The 21318-nt window shown below is 42.4% G+C and overlaps 1 protein-coding gene across 2 annotated transcripts in view; it reads right to left on the bottom strand.

The window, feature by feature from the left end:
• Positions 1 to 21318, bottom strand: part of LOC138282511 (oxygen-regulated protein 1-like) — an 896912-nt gene that overhangs the window by 365103 nt on the left and 510491 nt on the right. The window lies entirely within an intron of this gene.

Raw genomic sequence — 21318 nt, 5'->3', positions numbered from 1 at the left:
TACCTGAACATTAGTTGATGTATACATGCACTTGCCTGTTTTGCCATACCTGTGCCTTAAGGGGACTCTTATAGAATATAGCGGGAGTGTAATGGGAGCACAATGGCTGACTATCGAAGTATAATACTAGTCTCTCCCCGTTCATTTCCCTTCACTGTACCTCTGGTGGCATTTGAGTGTAAGTGTTGGCTGATTGGTTTCCTGGACCAATATAACTGTAAATGATTGGCCTACTATGGCATTTGTTGCTGATCCTCTTCCACTCCATCACTGTTCAGGATGCATAGCAAAGCACAAGTAGCACAGAATACTGATATACATGGTGGTTATATATCACTATTGAATACTACTGCTGTGGGGAAACACCAAGTAGAGCTCACATAATGTGGTGCATGACCACTGCTGATGAAAGGATCATGCAACGAGCCAACACATATGATGAAACAGGATGAGTCTGTCCACAGCTAACATAGAAGGCCAGTATCCCCTCAAAAGACTTGACACCTATGAGATTGAGAAGCCCATTGCAGCAGTGGATTTGGAAACTGACACCGTTTGGGACCTGGAGGTCTCTCCAGTACTACTAGTAAAACTTGAATGGTTGCAATTTAAAATCCAACAGCAGATTTGTGGTGCAACTCAAATGCATTAGTTTGGTTGGCTTTATAGCGATGGTGGCAACTACTTTGTTTTCTGTAGGAAAAACATCTGTTGTAGCAAGTTCTAAAGGGTGTCAGCTGCCAAACATTTCTTCATTAGAAAGCTGTCAAGAAGTATGTTGACTCATGCTGTGGCATTAGAATAATACATGGAAGTTCTGAATGAAAGGACCATGACAGTCCATGGCCTGAAACATGGTTAACATCTGATGGTGTTAGAAATGATATTATTTTAATAACAAGTTTTATTGAGTTTCACAAGATCCGCCAAAATTGATCTAGAAACATTCTTATAACGGGTAACAATACAGTGAACAGCATTCAGGTACTCGCATTCTCAGCTCTCTTGGAAATTATATTTTTTGTGATCTTCCATTCTTCACTGTGTTTTAGGTTGGCTCAGTGTAATGTGTCACTGCTAAACTGTGCATTGGTGCCACCTAACTGGTTTATCTATCTATCCTGCAAGGCCATGACACAAGAAATGCACCAATTGTGTGGAAGTTGAATGTCATAAGTGGACTGCAGTGCGTATTTACACCACCCACATAAATGGCAAACAATATATGGCTTCAGTGAGCACCATTGGGCTCTATGTGGACTGCAGTTTAAAAGCATTCCAGAAATACAAAGCAAGTATGAAAACTATACATATATACATTATACATTAGCTAAGTCTCTCCTAAAGCATGTCTTGAAAATCCATAGCATTTGGTGCTTAGTATATGAAAATGCAGCATGTTGCAAATTGGATAGCATGCTCTCACAGTGAACACTTACTCTAAGCTGTTTTAACTATGTAGGCACATTTGTGTTTTCCACGAACAGGCCTAGCTATAAATGTAAGTCAAATTCAGTGGTGAAAACATATTTTTCATAATTTTATTGGAAATGTAACTTTAAAAATGGATACTTTGTTTTGCATGATGGGAAAAACATTTACAATTTGTTTACCTCTCAAGCTGCTGCAAAAGCTCAATACAGATAGATGCTTGTCTGGCTGCTAATGACCCTGCATGTGGAGAACAATGGTTTGTCCTCTGGACCCGGAGAGGAAGGAATGTTGACCAGAAGTGGTTAACAATCTGAGAGGAGCGGAAAAGCGGTGGTAGCCTTCACAGTTCTTTTGAGATTAGAAATGCCAAATGGTGCTGGCAGAGTCTGCTAAGCTTCTTTCCCAGACACTCCCGAACTATCTTGCTTCAAACACCAGCAAAAGGAAAACCAGTTTGGTCCCTGATAGAGGGGAGAATACCTCATCTCCAGAGAGGAGTGGCTGAAAGACAAGTCAGATAACCTTCGAGTGGAGGGTAGCAGAATGCATTTTGTTTTAGAGCTAATGGGAAGGTTTGCAGTAAACCAAGAGAGATAGTTTTTCAAACGGAGGTTGGGTGTTTATTGCCCAGTATAAGACTGGCACCTCACCACTGCCTCGTTAGAACACCCCTGGATCTGAGAAGGAAACACCTTGATGAAAGAAGACTGCTTGATAGTTGAAAAAAGACAACTCAAGGCTCCTAACACACTTGCCAAACCCCAGGGACTGTAGCCAGAGTCAAGGCTTGACCTACTGTTTGCCTGTTTCAGACACACTTGAAACAGAATGACTTGACTCCAAGAAGGCCCAGCTGACCACCCAGCAGCCCTTGCTGGATAGACGTACTTAAATGCATGACCTGAAAACGTAAGGGCTACAGGAGTTCTAACGGGGAACATTTCCATCAGCTGTTAAAAAGACAGCCTCACATTTTTTCCAAATCCTCATGACTGTGACATGGTGCTGAGCCTTCCCTTGGGAGGACACACTGTGAGCAGGCAAGAAAACCTGGTTCATCCTAGTGAGAGTTTTTTGCTGCACTGAAATCTAGTGCTGTGTGACCTTGTTGTAAATATATCAAGTATCACAGAGCCCAGCCTAGCCCCATGGTGGATTTTGAAAACCAAAGAGGATCATAATTACGAAAGTAAAACCTTGGACTGGGGAGAGAGTTCAAATCTACTGCAATAACGAAGCCACATCAGTGGCTACAGAATCTAGTGGCAAAACTAGCAAGATGAGGACGTATTCATAATCACAGTTCCCTTGCTGGCTTAGGCTTTGCACATTAATACTCTGGAATACTTCGAGCTCCAAAAGTAGACAAAGTTCAAAGGTAAAAACTTTGATTGGTATGACGTGCCACAACCGATGGTGAGACCAGAACTACATTTTCAAGGAGAGTTTGCTCCCTGCACGGACAAGGTAATTTAGGAGGAGGGGTTTAGCTGACTCAAGGGAGTACTTGAAAGATTGGCAGAAGAAACATGCTGCAGAACCTGAGAACTGGAGCACACTGAAATGGACTGGGATTGAAACAAAAGACATGAACTCGGTAATGCCTGTAAACATAAAACTACAAAGACAAGCCGAGGGAAGACTGGAAGCATGCAGACTGAACTAGAAACATTGGCATAAAACAGTGACAACACCGAACAGAACTGAGAAGCTAAAGTAGAAGAACAGGAAGTGGGGAAACACATAATTGGAAAACCTCAATTAGTAAAACTAAAAGTAAGTCTGAAATCAGAGCAGCAAGACAGTATTTGATGGAGTAAAAACCCGGAAAGGCTGCTGGGAGAATGCTGCACCCAGATGTCACAAGGTCAAACCTGCTGAAAACTCATGGGAGGAACATATGCACAGGGAGAGCACCTGGTGTGAGTAATTAAACAGGTGTTGGGACTCTGGGAAACACCATTGGATGGGAGGCTATATTAGCACTCGTAGAGAAAAAGACTAGAAAAGCTAGAAGGCACAAGAAAGGAAACAGGGAAACCAGGAACACAATGTGGATTGGATGTGAAAGCATTAAAGTTGAGAAATCAAGTATTAGTGGGTGAGCAGTAATCACAGATGGCAGTAACAATTATGCTGAACAGAACTCGAGCTACAGAATATGATCTAGGTACAGTATGGTCACTCAAGAAGGAACAACATGGACTATAAAGCAGTTTGTGTGAAGGCGCCTTCCCAGGATGGCACCTCAAAGGAAAATTAAGAGGTGGAGATTGAAGGGACATCAGTGAAGAGGGATGACCGGCTGCATGTAGTTCTTTGTCTGTTCTGTCCAGAGCTGGGAGAGCTTTTCTCTTGTAATTTGTCTCTATCAAGGCTGGAAGCTTGCAGATGGGCCTATGATTTTAAGAATCCTGAGATGGAAATGAATTTTAAGTCGGCTGCTCTTGGCATGCAGGCAAAATGTGTGATCTAGCTGCTGCTGGGGATAAAAGAAGCCTGTGCTTTGGAGGAGAAAAAAGCAGCAGTTGCCATTGGACAGTTGAGGCTGGCAGATGAGAAGAATGCAGAAGCTAACCTGTCCAGTGAGGAGCAGGTGCAAGAAACAATTCTTGCTCTGGAAGAGAGATAAATTGCCATGCAGGAGCAGAAGGCCACATAGGCTCATGAAAGGAGCCAGTGAAAGATGGACTTGAGGGCATCAGAGTTTAGCGAAGATGATGGTAGTGAGAACGATTTATCCAAGAAGGTTATTCACATCTTAGTTTTCCTTCAGATGTTGAGCAGAGCTTTATGATCGAGAATGATAAATATATGAGCGTGAGATTACTCTAAAGATGCACAAGAAAGATAAGGAAATGATGCAGATTGTGGAGGCATATACATGTCCAGGGGAGATATTATCCTGAACTTACAGGAGTCAAAAATGTATCACTACACACAAATAAAGGCAGATCTAATTTACCAAATTTGGTATCACTCCCGAAAACTATTGCAAGTTTAGAAACATCCCAAAGGAATTTCAGCAGTCATGGGAATAATTTGTGGGTGCATCAGTAAAGTCAATTGGATGGCTGAGTGAAGGGCAGCAAAGTAAATTATTATATTTGGTTGTATGATTTGTTTCTGTGATAACATATTTCATACCAATGTTGTAAAGAGTTGAGGCTGCACCTCATCTATTTTAAGATAACTGATTTCCGGGAGCTTGGGAGAGAGGCTAATCTCTGGCTCAATCCAGAGTGTCAAAGAAGGTACACGGGGGGGACCTGCACATAGGTGGTTAAGGATTACAAATGTGCGAGATAATTAGCAGTGCGTGGTGAGGGGATAACTAATAGGATTTACTGAAATTAAGGAGAATGTCTGTGGGGACCCCCTCCATTATGCTACTTAAGCCCAGGGGCAGCCACCTTCCTGGAGCTATATTTAATACAATAGAGGGGGGGCACACAGACCCCCCCCCCATCCTGTGGATCACATATGCCCCAGGGACCACCACCTCCCCAAGGCCAAATAACATTTTAAAAATGGGAGGGGGGCCATGCACCCCATCTTCTGGGCCATATACAGCGTCGGGGACCACCAACCTTCCTGGGCCAGCCCATGTTAATTGAAGGAGGGAGTCACACGGCCACCCTTCTGGAACCATTAATGGTCCTGCGGCCCACCAACCCTAAGGTTCCCTGCTCTCTCCTGAGGTGCCCACCCACAGGAGATAGCTGTTTGCATTCGTTTGACGGGAGCTGACAGCTCCCACTCCCACCAAGTGAAAGCAAACACTAACTCTGCTTCCAGCAAGAGGGAGCTGTCAAAGTGCTCCATCTTGCTGGAAAGAGGATTTTCATCTGTTTCCCTGACCGCTGGCATGCGGGTAGGGAAACAGATGAAACTATTGCATTTCTATCAGCTCCCTGCATGCAGGAGCGATGCCGGCTCCCCTCTCAGTCTCCAACGATGGACACTGGGTGCCCTGGGTGGGGCCAGGACATCCAGGTACCAGTAGCTGGACCCCGGGGGATGGGGACTCCAGGGCCCTATGTGGTCAGGGAGGGAACTGTGCAGCCTCCTTCCTACTTTAAATAATTTAGTTGGCTGCAGGGAGGTGGTGGTCCCCAGGCCCCGGGGGATCCACACGGCCCTCTGCCGGGGAGGTGAGCTCCTTCTCCTTTATTTTTTTTAAATAAATATTGGCATTTAAAAAAAAAAAAGCTTTTTTGCCTTATAGGGGAATGACCTCAGGGGCTGGCTGCAGGACAGGCCCTGTCGCCAACACCCGCAGTGCACAGTCAAAGGCCATACGTAGCATGGGATTTGATGTCTATGGGAGGTTGGCTCACAAGGCCTGGCTGTAGACTAGGAACATGCAACCAACCCCCCCTGCACACAGCCTTCGTGGTGATCGGATTAATTTAAAGTAATTAAAATTACTTAACGTCACTGAAAAAAAAAACAAGGTTACAGGGGCGTTATAGTTAGGTTCACATTTTACTCACACAAAACTGCAGAAATTCGGAAGTTATAGTTAGCTCAGGTAACTATAACTCATGTTCTAAGGTAACTAGAACTCATGCCCTAGTAACCCCTTCGGGGTTGTTGCAGCCTTGTTCTTTGTAAAAAGCTTTCATCTATTTCTATGGCACCTAAGCAACATGTACTCGGTCAGAATGTCAATTAGACTGAAACACATTAATGTTTGCTTTTTGAGGAAGCTTGATGCAATAAAACATCCCCTGAATGGAATACTGCTGTTCATGATGGTGGCAGAAACATGATGAAACAATAACTGTTGTTTAGAGGAATTAATATATATATATATATATATATATACATACACACAGACACATATATATATATTACACCATCCAAAGGTCCACCTTGTGGTGCGCAGATTTCACGGGTGCAAACGAGAGGAAAGGACCATTCCTCCACAATCTCCAACACCAACAATTGCCAAACAATTGATTTGTTTGCACTCCAGGAGAGTTTTATTGCTTCTATTCAAGAAAATATATATACATATGCAAAGAAAAAAACAAAGGTTAAAGTAATGCTACATTTAAATGAAAATTTCAGTGACAACAACACACACACATATATATATATATATATATATATATATATATATATATATATATATATATATACTGAAAAAAACAAAGGTTAAACTAATGCTAAAGTTAAATGAAAATTTCAGTGACAACATACTGTTTTAAACTGAAACAAAACACTAACATTCACAAGCTATAGCTATCTCTAATAACTATAACACATGCCCTGAGGAACTATAATTTGCACCCCCATCATACACAGTCTTGTCATCAATGATGTTATGTTATATGTTATGTTATATTATTTATAGAGCGCATGGCTACCAATAGGCTTCCCAGCGCTAGAGGTCTACGGACAAGTACAGAGAGAGTACCCTACACCTAAAACAACCAAGTTTTTAGGGACTTCCGGACGTTATATTCATTGGTCGTCATACGCAAGCCAGTGGGAAGAGAGTTCCAAAGCTTGGCCCCTTGGTATGCAAGAGTGGCACCTCCCCATCTAGATTTTTTTATTCTGGGGAGGATAGCAAGGGCCACTGATGCTGACCTAAGATCCCTATAGGCTTGTAAAAAGAAGAAAGGGTTCTCAGTATCTGGGGGCCCCTGTTCTGGAGGGATCTGTGGATACAACACAAAACCTTGAATTTGATGCGTTGATCAATGGGTAACCAATGTAGGAGGTTCAATCCTGCCTTTACAGAGCTCCTTCTGGGGATATCCAACAAAAGACGGGCTGCCGCATTTTGGACCCTCTGTAATTTATTCTTGACATATAAGGGTGACCCAGCAAATAGACAGTTTCCGTAGTCCAGTCTAGAGATAATTAGAGCTTGAACAATAAGCTTTTCTGCCACAGGAGGAAGAATATGCAAGACCTTCCTTAGAAGTCTTAAAAGGCTGAAGCAAATACCAGATCCAACTATATCCCCAGGCTTTTGATATGTTCCTTTGGGGCCGGAAGAACCCTCCTGTTAACATCAATCTACAAAGGCTGATTGGGTCCAGGTTTATGAACCAAGATCATCAGCTCCGTTTTATCATTATTTAATAGCATTCTGCTGTTCGTCATCCAACCTGCTACAGCTTGAAGGCAGGCGGATAAAGAGGTTACGTCATGTATAGAATTCGAGTTTAATGAAATCACCAATTGTGTATCATTGGCATAGGAGATTAATGACACCTCAAGGATTCCACCAATTTAGCCAGAGGAGCCATATATATATTAAAAAGCGTGGGGCTGAGTGATTAGGCCTGTGGCACCACGCAAATGTTGTGAAATTTGGCTGAGAGGTGGGATCTGTCTAGGACCTGGAAGGACCTGTCCTTTGGAAATGATGAAAGCCAGGCCAAGGCATGCCCTTCTATTCCCAAATTTCTCATCCTCTGACCTAACACCTCATGATCCACAGTGTCAAAAGCTGCGCTCAGATCTAAAAGTATGACAGCTGTGATATTTCCTTGGTCCATACTCTTCCTGGCTTCTTCCAGTACGGCTATGAATGCTGTTTCCGTGCTGTGTTGGGGTCTAAAGCCTGTCTGGGTGGGATGCAGACAGTTGTTCACTTCCAAAAAGGTAGACAACTACTGATCTAAAAGAGAGCCGGACTTGAGAGTGGTTAAATATGAAGAGACTTCCTCCAGAGAAATAGGGGTGAACTGGGAGAGGATGGCCCTATCATTCTTGGGTAGGGAGGCCTGTCTTTCCTGCCTGGTAGTCATTTTCGGAAAGTTGGAGTAAATATCTAAGATCTTTTGTTGGAAGAATTCTGCTAATTTGCTACTATGCTCTCCTGAGGCTGCTATGGGATTCTCCTCACAGGGTGCTTGAATGATTTCTTTTAGTATCTGGAATACTGCTTTAAGAGACCCAGCTGATACCTCAATTCTTTCTGTATAATAGGTCCTCTGTGCTCGTTTTATCTCCATATGATAGGCTCTAATCACTTTTCTATAAGCCTCCCTATCCCCTGGTTCATAGGATTTTCTCCACCTTCTTTTCAGCCTCTTTCAGTTTTATTTCAACAGGTGAAGGTGGGAAGAGTACCATGGAGAGCTGGTGGTCTTACGGATCCCTGTTTTTGCCCTACAGGGGAGGGTGAGGTCCAGGCTGTCTGTAATCCAGCCCTTAAATTGCGCTGGCTCACAGTCAGTTCCATCAAAGAAACTGGGTTTCTGAATCTCCAGTACCCTGGTCGACTCTTTAGTGGAGAGCTTGCGCCAACTCCTGCCCATCTGCCTAACCAGCTGTAAGTAGGTATTCCTCAGCTTCATGGTTAGGCACAGAGGAATAGAAAAATGATCTGTCCAAGGGAGAGGAAATTGGCGTTTTGATGAAAGTGCTGTTCAATTGCTAAACACCAAATCGATTGTGTGTCCCCTTTCATGTGTTGCGCCCTTCACTAGTTGTTCTAGCCCCAAAGCTTCCAATTCACCTAGAAGCCTTTTCGTGGCCGGCAGGTCCAAATTCTCGGTATGGATATTAAAATCCCCTAATATGGTGAAATTCAGTCTCTTACAAATTAGGTCAGCCATAAGATCAGGGAAGGAGTTTAAAAAATTTTCATGTGGTCCCGGGGGACGATACAGTAATATTCCTAAAATTTTTAACAAAGAATCCAAAGCCAAGGAGAACAGCATACCTTCTAATAGCTGAAGAGGCTGAGACGTCATCTTGAATGAGTCTTTGTAGATTATAGCAATCCCCCCCGAGGCTGTCCTGTCCACTCTCGCTATTAAATATGCTTGGGGTAGGGCTAAACTAATATCTTGACCTGAACTTTCATGAAGCCAGGTTTCGGTGAGAAACAGTACTGAAGGCAAGGTCTCACTTAGAAAAAGATTTATATCCAATTTATGGCGTGCCATAGAGCGGCAGTTAATGAGGAAAAAAGAATGATGAATATTCAATACTAGCTGTGACTTTACGTTCGTCGGGTGTGGAGCCCAGTGGCATGTGGGGCATCTCCAACTAATGTCACCTAGGTCCAAACATCTCTGACAGTCTTTCTGAGCAGGTGGTCTAAGAGAGAGCAGACAGTCTGAGGAGTATGTAAAGGTCAGGGCAACCGGCTCTAAAGTCTTATTTTGTCCAGGGAGACAAGCCCTAAGGCCCGATCTGGCGCGGACGCACGCAGACAGTATTGCCTTTGGCGCGCCCGCTGCGTGCGTCCGCTGCGTGCCTGCCGCATTGCGGCAAATAAAGGTTTTGAAGGAGAGGTCTGAACAACTAGACCGCTTCCCTCCCAAAATGGTGACTGTGTGTGCTGGCTGCCGAAAAGAGAAAATGGCAGCCACCCTCACTAACACTCAGGGTACCCAAAACAAGAGCGTCTTTTCAGATGTTGCAGTCATGTTATCAATGATGTCTTAGAACATGTCATGAGTGATGCAACATATGAGATAATATGCATGGTGAGGGGATGAGAATAGTTACTTTGGGGCACGAGGATTAGTGGACTTTCTATCCCTGCCTCGCGGGCAGCCAACCCTATGTCGTGCATGGCAAAGGCCATGCACACTGTGGGGGTTGGCTGCAGGACCTGACCTGGCAGAAGCCCCCACCTCAAGCCACTTCAGGCCCTGGTGACCCATCACATTTGTTTTAGGGGAACTTTGGGCTCCGGGGACCCCATCTTCCCATTATCTTACATTAATGGGAGGGGACCCAAAGCCACCCTCCCCAAGCCAATACTGATCTAGGGGACCACCATCCCCCAGAGCCAAAAGATGTTTTATGAAGTGGAGGAGGCATGTGGCACCCCCTCCCCGAACTGAAAGTTACCACCATCCCCTGGGGCCTTAACATGGGGGCATGCAGCCCCCCTCCCTGAGCCATGAGTGGTCCAGTGGGCCCCATCCACCAGGGCCTCAGCTGCTTCTGGAATATGTTAGTGGCCCCAAGGCTCCCACAGCCCCAGTCGGCTCCCGGTATGCTTACATCCTGGGTGCTGTGGGAGCCAGCATTGCTCCCATCTGCTCGGAGCAGCTGTTTATGTTTATCTTAGTTTCCTTACCTGCAATACACTGGCATGGAAACTAAAGTCTGCTTCCACTTGGTGGGATCATCTTTTAAAGCTGCCACCGAGTGGGAGCAGACATGCCTCCCTGTCAGTGTTCCTGTGAGCAGGGAAGGCATGTCATTTCCCACCTGGCAGGAGCTTTATAAATGCTCCCTTCAGGTGGGAGCAGAAATATATTTCTATGCCCACACTCTTGCAGGCAGGGAAACTATTGTGTCCTGGGGGTGGGCTCCCTAGGATGCAGTGTTTGAGCCGGCCCTGGGGGATGGGGACCCCGGGGCATTTACAGCCTCAGGGAAGGGTCAGAGTGCCACCTTTTAATTTTAGATCGGGAGTCCAGCAGGATCATGGCTTTTTTTAAAACAAAATACATTTTGTCCCCAGTGGCCCCCCAGGGGGGCCTCAAGGCCTTTGGGAGCAGAGTATCCCTAACATGTCCCTTTATGGTATTCATATAATTGAATACAGGACGGGGGACCTAGGTCCATATGTACGAAAGCTTTTTCCCATAGACACAGAATAGGTAAAATCCTTTGGTACACCTGGCCCTAAGTTCCTGAGTCCTGTAAAGGCTGACTGCAGCATTTTTCTTCATGTTGAAGGCAGCCCATCAGGGAACTTGCTCCGCAGTAGCGTGTCTCCCAAGGGAGCGTATTGACCCAAGGGAAATAAAGCCCCCCTGGTCCAATCAGCGCGCTCTATTTTTTTTTAAATGGCACTTGAGGAAGTCTTGAAAAGTCCCTTGAAACTAACCTTCGAGCTATACAAATATTTTTCATCCCTAGTTTCTAAAAAAAAAAAAAAAAGAAGAAAAAAACTTAACAGATTTTTACCAGATCACAAAAAGCATGTTTCTGTGCCAAAGTTGGTGTAATTCCAGTTAGTAGTTTTTACTGTAGTGCTTCCTAAAAAGTCCTTGGAAAATGCATGGTGAAATTGTTTCTTGGCCTCTACTTAACCAATCACCTCAAAACTTTCCAGGAAGGAGCTGAGATGGACAAACATTTTTTTAAATGTTTTGTGAAGATTCATCAAATGGCTCTAAAGCTCTAAGAAAACCAAAAAACACCCTCATTGACTTATCTAGAACTACCCTGTGGTGACCAATACTGGGTAATAATGAGTTGTCTTAGCAAATTACAGTGTCAATATGCTGATGATAGTTAACTGAACATGATAGTCTACACCCCAAAGGACACCCCTAACCTACTTGTAAACATTTAAGCTTGGATGACTCAATGTCACCTTTAACTGAATCCCCTTAAAACTGCTTTCTTGCTGATTACACCTCTCCTCTCTGCCATTTCTCTGCAAACATTGCAGGGCACAACCAAACTCTTGGACTGTATCTCCAGCATTATCAACTGCTCCAAAGCCTTCAGATTATTCCTAGACAGGTATGTCCACAATCAAAAACACATAGGTCCTGATTACAAGTGCAGTGGTAATTGTCACACATGATAACCAACAATACCACAGAGTATGTTATTTATTGATTGTGAAAAATGCCACCTATTACAAGTTATCAAGAATAAAATGTAGATTTTGGTATTTAACTCATCAAAATCAGCATGATACAGTAAATATTGTACGGTTTTCCCCTTTTCAATTTCGGCAGGTTTGACATGCCGAAATTTAACAATGGTAGAGTTATTTAATACAGCTGATAATTATCGGATGCATTAAAAACCTAACGACTTTTAATTCCTAAGCTTAAACAGGGGTTTATGGACGGGTCAGAACTAACTGCCCAACTCGTAATTAGGGCCATAGATGGCAAAAGATGCACAATGTCTGTTTAGAGTCTTAGGAAAGCCAAACATTTTCTATGAGAACAAGCCCTTAAAGAAGTGGTAGGGTCTATGATCACTTACAATAATTCTATTCTCAGAGGAATCCTCAAGATCCATTTAGCCCATGAACATTCACTTGTCATGCTGCTGCCCACCTAATCCCAGTAAACAAATATTTTAACTATATTTTTCCAGAGCTGATCTTCTTACATTACTATTGAGAGCCGGGGAATCTGGAGAATGGTCTAATAATTCACAAACCTCCACATTCCTAATCTCCTCCTTACTTGATACAGAAACAAAAAATATTGGATGTCATAGTGTGTACGTAGAACAGATGGAAACCCAGCTGCTCAACAAACCATGCCAGAATCCGTTAGTCTCCGGCTCTTCTTCCAAAATATGGAACTCAATTCCTCTCTCTGTCTGTACCTTTTCCTCTCTCTCTATGTTCAAAAGAACACTGAGGATACTTCATTTTAACTGGTATTTCCTACCTCCACCATTTATTTTATCTGCAACAAAGTGTCTTGTTGTCACATGATAAACATTACAGATATCCAGATAACCATCATGATAAATTGCTCCTTGCATCTTTTGCACCATGTACATATTCAGCCAGTTAATGATAAATGATATAGCAATTTGTGTAGCAATATTCAGATCCTCCTTAGCCCTTCTGCAACATGAACATGTATTGTATCTACAATTCTATTTTTATTTATTTGTACTGTATATACATATATATATATATATATATATATATATATATATATATATATATATATATATGTGTTTCTACTTTGCTCATTTGTTTAATTACAATTTTGTATGATGTATTTCCTATCTTTTATGCAAATCTTTTAGGGTCAGATCTACTAAGGCTTTTGTGTTCACAAGTGGACCAGTTTGTAAAATTTGACCATTTGCGACCTAACAATGTCCTTTTGGTATGTACTACACATAAACTGGAGTACGGTAATGCATTACTGAATTGCAGTTTGGGTCTGAGAATACATACTGAATCGGTATTGGAAGAGGCATGTTTAGGGCATACCAAAGTCCAGTCGCAATACATTATTTTACCAACTACACAAAAGTAGTGGTAACCTATTCGCAGACACAGCAAGGGCTCCCAAAGGACATGAATGTTGACAAAAATACAAATTTGAAAGTGGGACCACTGCCTAGCCCTAAAGAATGGTTGTAATCTTTTTATTTTTTAATAAACATCCTGTTTTCCTTTAAGGGAAATTGACTGCATTTAAAAATATATATATATTGCTTTATTTTAAAGCACTCACAGACATGATGGTTTGCTGACTGGAGCAGGACACCGTCCCTATGATGGCAGCGAATTGCAATGAGTCTCATTAATATTCATGAGGAAAGTCAAATTGCGACCCACTACTATTTAGTACATAGGTCGGTTTGCAAAATACCAGACTGGTTGCAAAAATACTGGGACCAAATTGCTACCCTTATTTTGCGACCAGCATTTAGCACATTGGCCCTCAGCTACCTAATCAATGCTAAACATACATTTAATAAACACCTAACAGTGAAAGATTCCCAAACAAAACAATGAAAACATAGAAGGTAATTTGATCAATGTTCATATTACGACCATACTGACATTTCCTTTTAAGATTGCGCTAAAAACCAAGAAGATTGTCTAATGGAAAAATCAGAGCCTCATAACAAGAAAAGGTCTGATTCTTGATTTATATAGCACAACAATTCTAGGAAGCCTATGGATTCAAACACTCAGCAGTCAGTGATTCTTCTCCTAAGCCTATAAATTGACCCTTGCCTTTCGACACGAACTGTAACAAGTTCAGGAAGTCAGCGACCCTAGTTAATCTTTGATGCCATTTTCTCTTCTTTAACCACTTCTGTGCCGCGGACGTAATGGTTACGTCCTGCTGCACAGTGCTCCTGTGACGAGGATGTAACCATTACGTCCTCGGCATGGAGCCTGGAGGGAGCACTAGCGCTCCCTCCGTGGGGTTCCCTTCCACCCCCCCAAGGCAGGGATGAAAGGGGAAGCCCTTCCCCTTCCATCCCCGACACCCCCCCTGACCCCACTACCCCCGTGACATCAGCGCACGATCACGCGCTGACCTCACAGAGGCCACCTCCCATCGCGCTGGAAGCTCAGCTTCCAGCGCGATCGGAAGAGAAATGCAAAAGCATTTATCTTCCGATCATGTGATGGGGGCCTGAGAGGCTTCAAAAGGAAGGAAAGGAATTTTCTTCCCTTTGAAGTCTCTCGGAGCATTTTAGCAGCCGGACTTTGAAGCGAACCAGCTGCTAAAATGCCCACTAGACACCAGGGATATTACTTTGTTAGGAAATTGACATAAGGGGAGCGACCCCTTGGGCAAGGGTCGCTCCCCAGGGGGGGCATTTTTTTTCAAGGCCTTTTGTGGCCCCTGGGGGGGCAGAAACCTCTAGGCGCCAGGGATCTTTTTTTTTTTTGTTTTGTGGGGTTTTTTTGTTTGTTTTTTAGAGGTGGGGAGCAACCTCTTAGGCAAGGGTCGCTCACCTAGGGGGCAAATTATATGAATGCCATTTCTGCCCCCCGTGGGGGCAGATTGGCCTATTTTTATGATGCCAATCTGCCCCCAAAGGGGGCAGAAACCACTAGACGACAGGGAGTTGTTTTTTTATAACGTGAATTTCACGCAAGGGGAGCGACCCCTTAGGCAAGGGTCACTCCCCTGGGGGGCAAATCTATTTTAGGTCATTTTTGCCCCCCTGGGGGGCAGATCAGACTATTTTAATTAGGCCGATCTGCTCCCAAGGGGGGCAGAAACTACAAGGCACCAGGGATTTTTTTGTTGTTGTTGTTTTACAGACGGGGAGCGACCCCTTAGGCAAGGGTCGCTCCCCTTGGGGGGGGGGGGGAATTGTATTTAGACCATTTCTGCCCCCAAGCCCACCAGAGACCAGGGAAGATTTGTTTTTCAAAATAAGAGGGTGGGGGTATGGCTATACCCCCACCCCAAATAAATGGGGACAAAGTTGTTCTGCCGACCAGTGGGCAGATGGGGCAATTACCCCCAATCCACACCATAGGAGGCAGAAAGTCTACTAGATGCCAGGGAATAAAAAAAAAGAAAATAATGGGGTGGTGGCTACCAACCAGTATGGGCCTGGTTATGCCCCCACCCCAACTGAAGGAGGTAACAGTCTTTCAGCTCTCCCCCGCACACTAAAACATCTTATCCCACGGCAAGCAGGAGGACATTTGATTATTTTGGGTTTTCGTTTTACATTTGGGCCATGAGAGCTTGGCTAACTCTCAAAATTGTCTCACTTGGAATGGTGAAGGCTGCACTTTTGGACTTTGGGACGTTGCCATGTAGAAAAATCCACAAGACCTAGACACATCTGAAAACTAAATATCTAGGTGATTCCAGGGTGGTGTGCTTCACAGGCACCCGCACCATTTTCTTACCCACAATGCCCTGCAAACCTCCAACTTTGCTGGAAATCACACATTTTTCCCACATCCGGAATCTGCAGGAATCCACAAAATTCCTACCACCCAGCATTGTCTCATCTATACTGATAAAAATTCTGCTGCACTTGTCAGCCTAAATTTTTTTTTTTTTTTCAAACTGCCCTTTTGGACCCGCTTTGGTTCCCCTCATTTTCAACATGTTTATGGCTCTTCCCTGTCACAAGCACTTGGCCCACCTACACAAGTGAGGTACCATTTTTATTGGAAGACTTGGGGGAACGCTGGGTGGAAGGAAATTTGTGGCTCCTCTCAGATTCCAGAACTTTCTGTCACCGAAATCTGAGGAAAAAGTGCTTTTTTGCACATATTTTGAGGTTTGCAAAGGATTCTGGGTAACAGAACCTGGTGGGAGCCCCACAAGTCACCCCATCTTGGATTCCCCTAGGTGTCTAGTTTTTAAAAATGTGCAGGTTTGGTAGGTTTCCCTAGGTGCCGGCTGAGCTAGAGGCGAAAATCTACAGCTAGGCACTTTGCAAGAAACACATCAGATTTCAATGTAAAAATGTGATGTGTCCATGTTGCATTTCCTGTCGCCAGCATTAGGCCTACCAACGCAAGTGAGGTACCATTTTTATTGGGAGACTTGGGGGAAATACAGAATAGCAAAACAAGTGTTATTGGCCCTTGTCTTTCTCTACATTTTTTCCTTCCAAATGTAAGACAGGGTGTAAAAATGACATCTATTTGAGAAATGCCCCGTAATTCACATGCTAGTATGGGCACCCTGGAATTCAGAGATGTGCAAATAACCACTGCTTCTCAACACCTTATCTTGTGTCCATTTTGGAAATACAAAGGTTTTCTTGATACCTATTTCTCACTTTTTATATTTCGCCAAATTAATTGCTGTGTGCCCGGTATACAATGAAAACCTGTTGCAAGGTGCAGCTCCTTTATTGGCTCTCGGTACCTAGAGTTCTTGATGAACCTACAAGCCCTCTATATCCCTGCAACCAGAAGAGTTCTGCAGACGTAGCGGTATATTGCTTTTGAAAATATGACATTGCAGGAAAAAGTTACAGAGTAAAACGTGGAGAGAAATGCTGATTATTTTTACCTCAATTTCAATATTTTTTTATTTCAGCTGTTATTTTCTGTAGGAAACCCTTGTAGGATCTACACAAATGACCCCTTGCTGAATGCAGAATTGTGTCTACTTTTCAGAACTGTTTAGCTTTCTGGGATCTAGCATTGGTTTCACACCCATTTCTGTCATTAACTGGAAGGAGGCTGAAAGCACAACAAATAGTAAAAATGGGGTATGTCCCAATAAAATGACAAAATTGTGTTAAAAATGGGGTTTTGTGAATCAAGTCTGCCTGTTCCTGAAAGCTGGGAAGATGGTGATTTTAGCACTGCCATCTCTTTGTTGATGTCATTCTCAGGGAAAAACCCACAAGCCTTCTTCTGCAGCCCTTTTTTCCCATTTAAAAAAAACAAAACTATTTTTTTGCTGTGTTTTGGCTAATTTCTTGGTCTCCTTCAGGGGAAACCACAAAGTCTGGGTACCTCTAGCATCCCTAGGATGTTGGAAAAAAGGACGCAAATTTGGCATGGGTAGCTTATGTGGAGAAAAAGTTATGAGGGCCTAAGCGCGAACTTCCCCAAATAGCCAAAAAAAGGCTCGGCACAGGAGAGGAAATGGCCTGGCAGCGAAGGGGTTAAAAATGCAAAAAATGATTCAACCTTTTATAAAGAATAAATTGCAACATCGAGTATGAACCAAGAGCTGCTAGGCATGCAGTATTAGAATGCTTTGATATAAGTGTTATACTCAGATTTAAAAGAAAACGTGCTGAAACCCTACAAGAACAGTCTAATCCTGTCTTCACAGCATCCTCATCTTCCGCTTTTGCCCCTCAGAAAGATGGCGTGTTGAGGACTTACGAACTATAACACAGTTAAGATCAATATCTGAAGCCACTGATTCTGGTGTCAGAATTAGTGGCTCACATTCACCTTAAGGGAGCATTTTGTGTGGGATGTGAAGGAGACCAGTGGAAGATGACATGTTGAAATAAGTATGGGTTTGTTGAATGATAAGTCAAGGCATTCAGTTTCTCTAAAGCATCAGCAGAGTTTAAGACTTCAGTGTTACTCAACAAGCTAGACACCTGTGTGACATTTACAAGACAACAAAGTAGATAAGCTTTTGTATCAAGCATCTCAGGTCAAATGGCTGGGATATATCAACTCTCCGAAAGGACTCACAAGGGACTCTAAGAAGGTCTGCTGTACACTGGTCAACATCTAATTTTGCGGGGGATAAACAAAGAAGTGTAAAATTGTATTGCCATTATATCATAGGTGACACCTACTTCTAACGTATTCAAGAAGACACTGACACTTCAGTGGTTATTTTGGTAGTTTTTTTACATAAGAGTTCACATCAGCTTCTATTGTGGTACCACTGACTGCTTTGACACTTTCTTCAATGAAACCAAGATTTACACTTGCATAATTTAGATTGAAAGTAATTTGTGTTTACTGTGTTATTTACACTGCCTAAAAATGGTAGATGTGGGGAAGGAGGAAGGATCTAAAAACCAGTTCTCCGCACTCTTGTTCTTGTTCTTCTTCTTCTTATTATTATTATTGTTATATTTATTATTATTAATTTATAGTATCTATGTACAACATACCATCTTGACCAAATAATGAAACTAAAAGTCTCTCAAAGGCAGTAACTGCTCAGCAGTTGCTATGGTCATTTTCCCCTTATGATTTTGATTTCATTATCCCCTACAGACTAGGTTACTCAGTGGGATAGCCAGCACCTTATCTGACTTACTAGCTCTGAAGAATGAGCCAGAATGGGGGTCAGAGGAACCTGCATCCATTCAACCTCTTTCATTCCTGCCATCTGCAAATGCAGTGGGTACAGCCTCCTTGTTTGAATTCTAAGGCTGGTTTATTGAATGTATGATGACAGAAGTGTAGGCGTGGGTGGCAGAACAAGCAGACAAAACAAAATCAATGAATTAAAATAAGTAGAATATGCTTTGTTTTACCTTCACAACATATTTGGGCTAGGCGTCTACATTTACGTTGTGACCATGTATTGACAGGTATGGCTAACATACAAACCCTTTCCTGGCTCCACTTTTTGTCGCCTGATCTGCATCAAGCACTACCTTTTACGTGCAAACATGTGAACAGCTGTAAATCATGCCACCCAACCCCTAGCACTCTTTCTCTCTTGACTGTAATGTAGCCTTGCCACCAGTCGGGAGTTAGACATAGTGTAAGTAGTGGTAGGCTGCTTCACCAGGCTAATTTATTTTATCTCCACTAAAGACATAGCCTCTGCTAATGAATGTACAAATGGTATACTCTCAAGTAATATTCAGTCTACAATAGCATCTGATACAGAGACACAGCTCATTTCTAGACAGCATAGAGAAGGAGACTTCCTGTGGCTGCTATCTCATAACAAGTGGGCAAACAGAGTGGGTAAATCAGTCCTTAAAGTAATTAATACCTAGGAGCCTATTCTGGCAGAGAATATGAATGGTCTGGCCATCTGTGGGAGGTAGAACTTGCACAATATAACTCTACACATTATTTGTCCTAAACTAATACATTTTATCTAGCATTCCCTTTTCAGCCTGTTGGCAGTCCTGTACAAAATCAATACAATGGTATGTACCTGTAACAGCAGACACCACAATTCAATACAACAAACTACTAAATGGCAATGTAGCAGGTTCATGAGGACGAAGTCATGAGAAAATAAACATACAGATAAAACGTTCAATACCACCTGCCTACAAAATGGTAAATAGAATTTGGTTAACCACAAAATATTTTATTTAGGAGTTTGAAGACATTACAACCCAAATTCTTGGGTTATTTCTGGTGGCTGAAATTGTGGATTGCCGCTTTCTTTGCCCTAAAGTCCGCTGCTACACCTAATTTTTCCTCCATTTGACTGAAAGCAGAGTCTACTTAAAATCTATTACATTGGCTGTCTTTCATCTCACCAGGTTTCCAGAGTCAGTAGAGAGAATTTGATTTGAAGTGAGACACGTGACAGCTTCCATGTACATTTTTGGACACTCATTCCACATTTATAATTTTATGATATGTATATATCTAGATATGTGTATTTCTTTGTACAAATATGTATAATTACTATGTTTTTTCCTTAAAATATACATACTCCTTAGGCCTTCTTAACAAAGATATATTACTTATGGTTTAAAAAAAAAAAAAAAAAAAAAAAAAAATATATATATACTTATATATATATATATACACACACACACACATATATATTTATGTTCAACATGTTCATTTCATATGTCATCGGTTGTATAGTATCTATAAGTTTTTTTTAGAAGCTTAGAGGTCTCTGTTTTATTTATCTATCATAATAGGTAAATATTATCTTACCTATTTATCTACAAGTATTTCAGTATCGAAATAATGAGGAAAGACAAAAATATTGTTATAAAAAGTTCACAAATAATTTACCTTCAAATACTGCAATGCCTGAAAGTCGGTGTTTATGCAATACAACTTTAAATCACAATATGTTATTTTCCTTCTACATATACTCCCTTTCTATGTAATTATGTATTTATATATTACTTTAGTCCTAATGTGCAAGAAAGAAAAGAAAAAAACACTTTCTCCAATGCACTATTCCGTCTCCCCCTATACCTCTCTCAATCTCTCCTCTATCATCACCACTGTCTGACTCATCCCAATCTTCATTCTCCTACTATTATCTCCAAAATCACCCTCCCTAGACTCCTCCCTCCTCTATCCTTCATGCCTCACCCCTAACCGCAGTTTAAGACTATGATCTTCAAAACAACTCAACTAAATTCTCCCTCGACTCATTCTAAACATCATTTTACTACTGTAATCTCCCTAATCCCTTTCTAAAGACTCTTCCCTCCTCCATCTCTCTTTTTTTCATCCCAAACCTCATCTTACTATTATGATCTTCAAATTAACACTTTCTGGATTCTTCCCTCTTCTATCCCTCCACTATTCTATTCAATCCAGCTAACAGACTCACATGTCCACCACTCAAATTATCTCATATTTCCCAATACTACTATCAGTACTATACTCATATTTCTCTACACTAATCCACCACTAATCCTTCTGGGTTCCGGGGTAGCGTGCTACTCGCTGGAAGGTGATTCAATGCCACGTCAGAGGTAGTATGCACTATATAAATACAGGCTTGGGCCTCACTGGTAGGATTTGACAGGCAGTTTACCTCACAGTACTTCTATTTTAATACTTGAGTATATCTTCTGGTTCCTGCCTAGAACACATCTGGACTCATTGAGAAAGTAATGAAGGAACGGAATGAGATCTGCATCTTGGTAAAAGTGCCACCTGAAAGATGGCACTATTCATTTCTAGAGGCACCACACATACATGCTTTGTAACGCATATGGCAGGAACAAATAAAGTAGAACCTATCTACTTCCTGTTGCAGACCTAATTTGAAGCATTGTTTAAATGAA

Source organism: Pleurodeles waltl, chromosome 2_2 (assembly GCF_031143425.1).
Source record: "Pleurodeles waltl isolate 20211129_DDA chromosome 2_2, aPleWal1.hap1.20221129, whole genome shotgun sequence".
In the NCBI taxonomy this organism is placed as follows: Eukaryota; Metazoa; Chordata; class Amphibia; order Caudata; family Salamandridae; genus Pleurodeles; species Pleurodeles waltl.
This window is presented reverse-complemented; position numbering and strand designations above follow the sequence as displayed.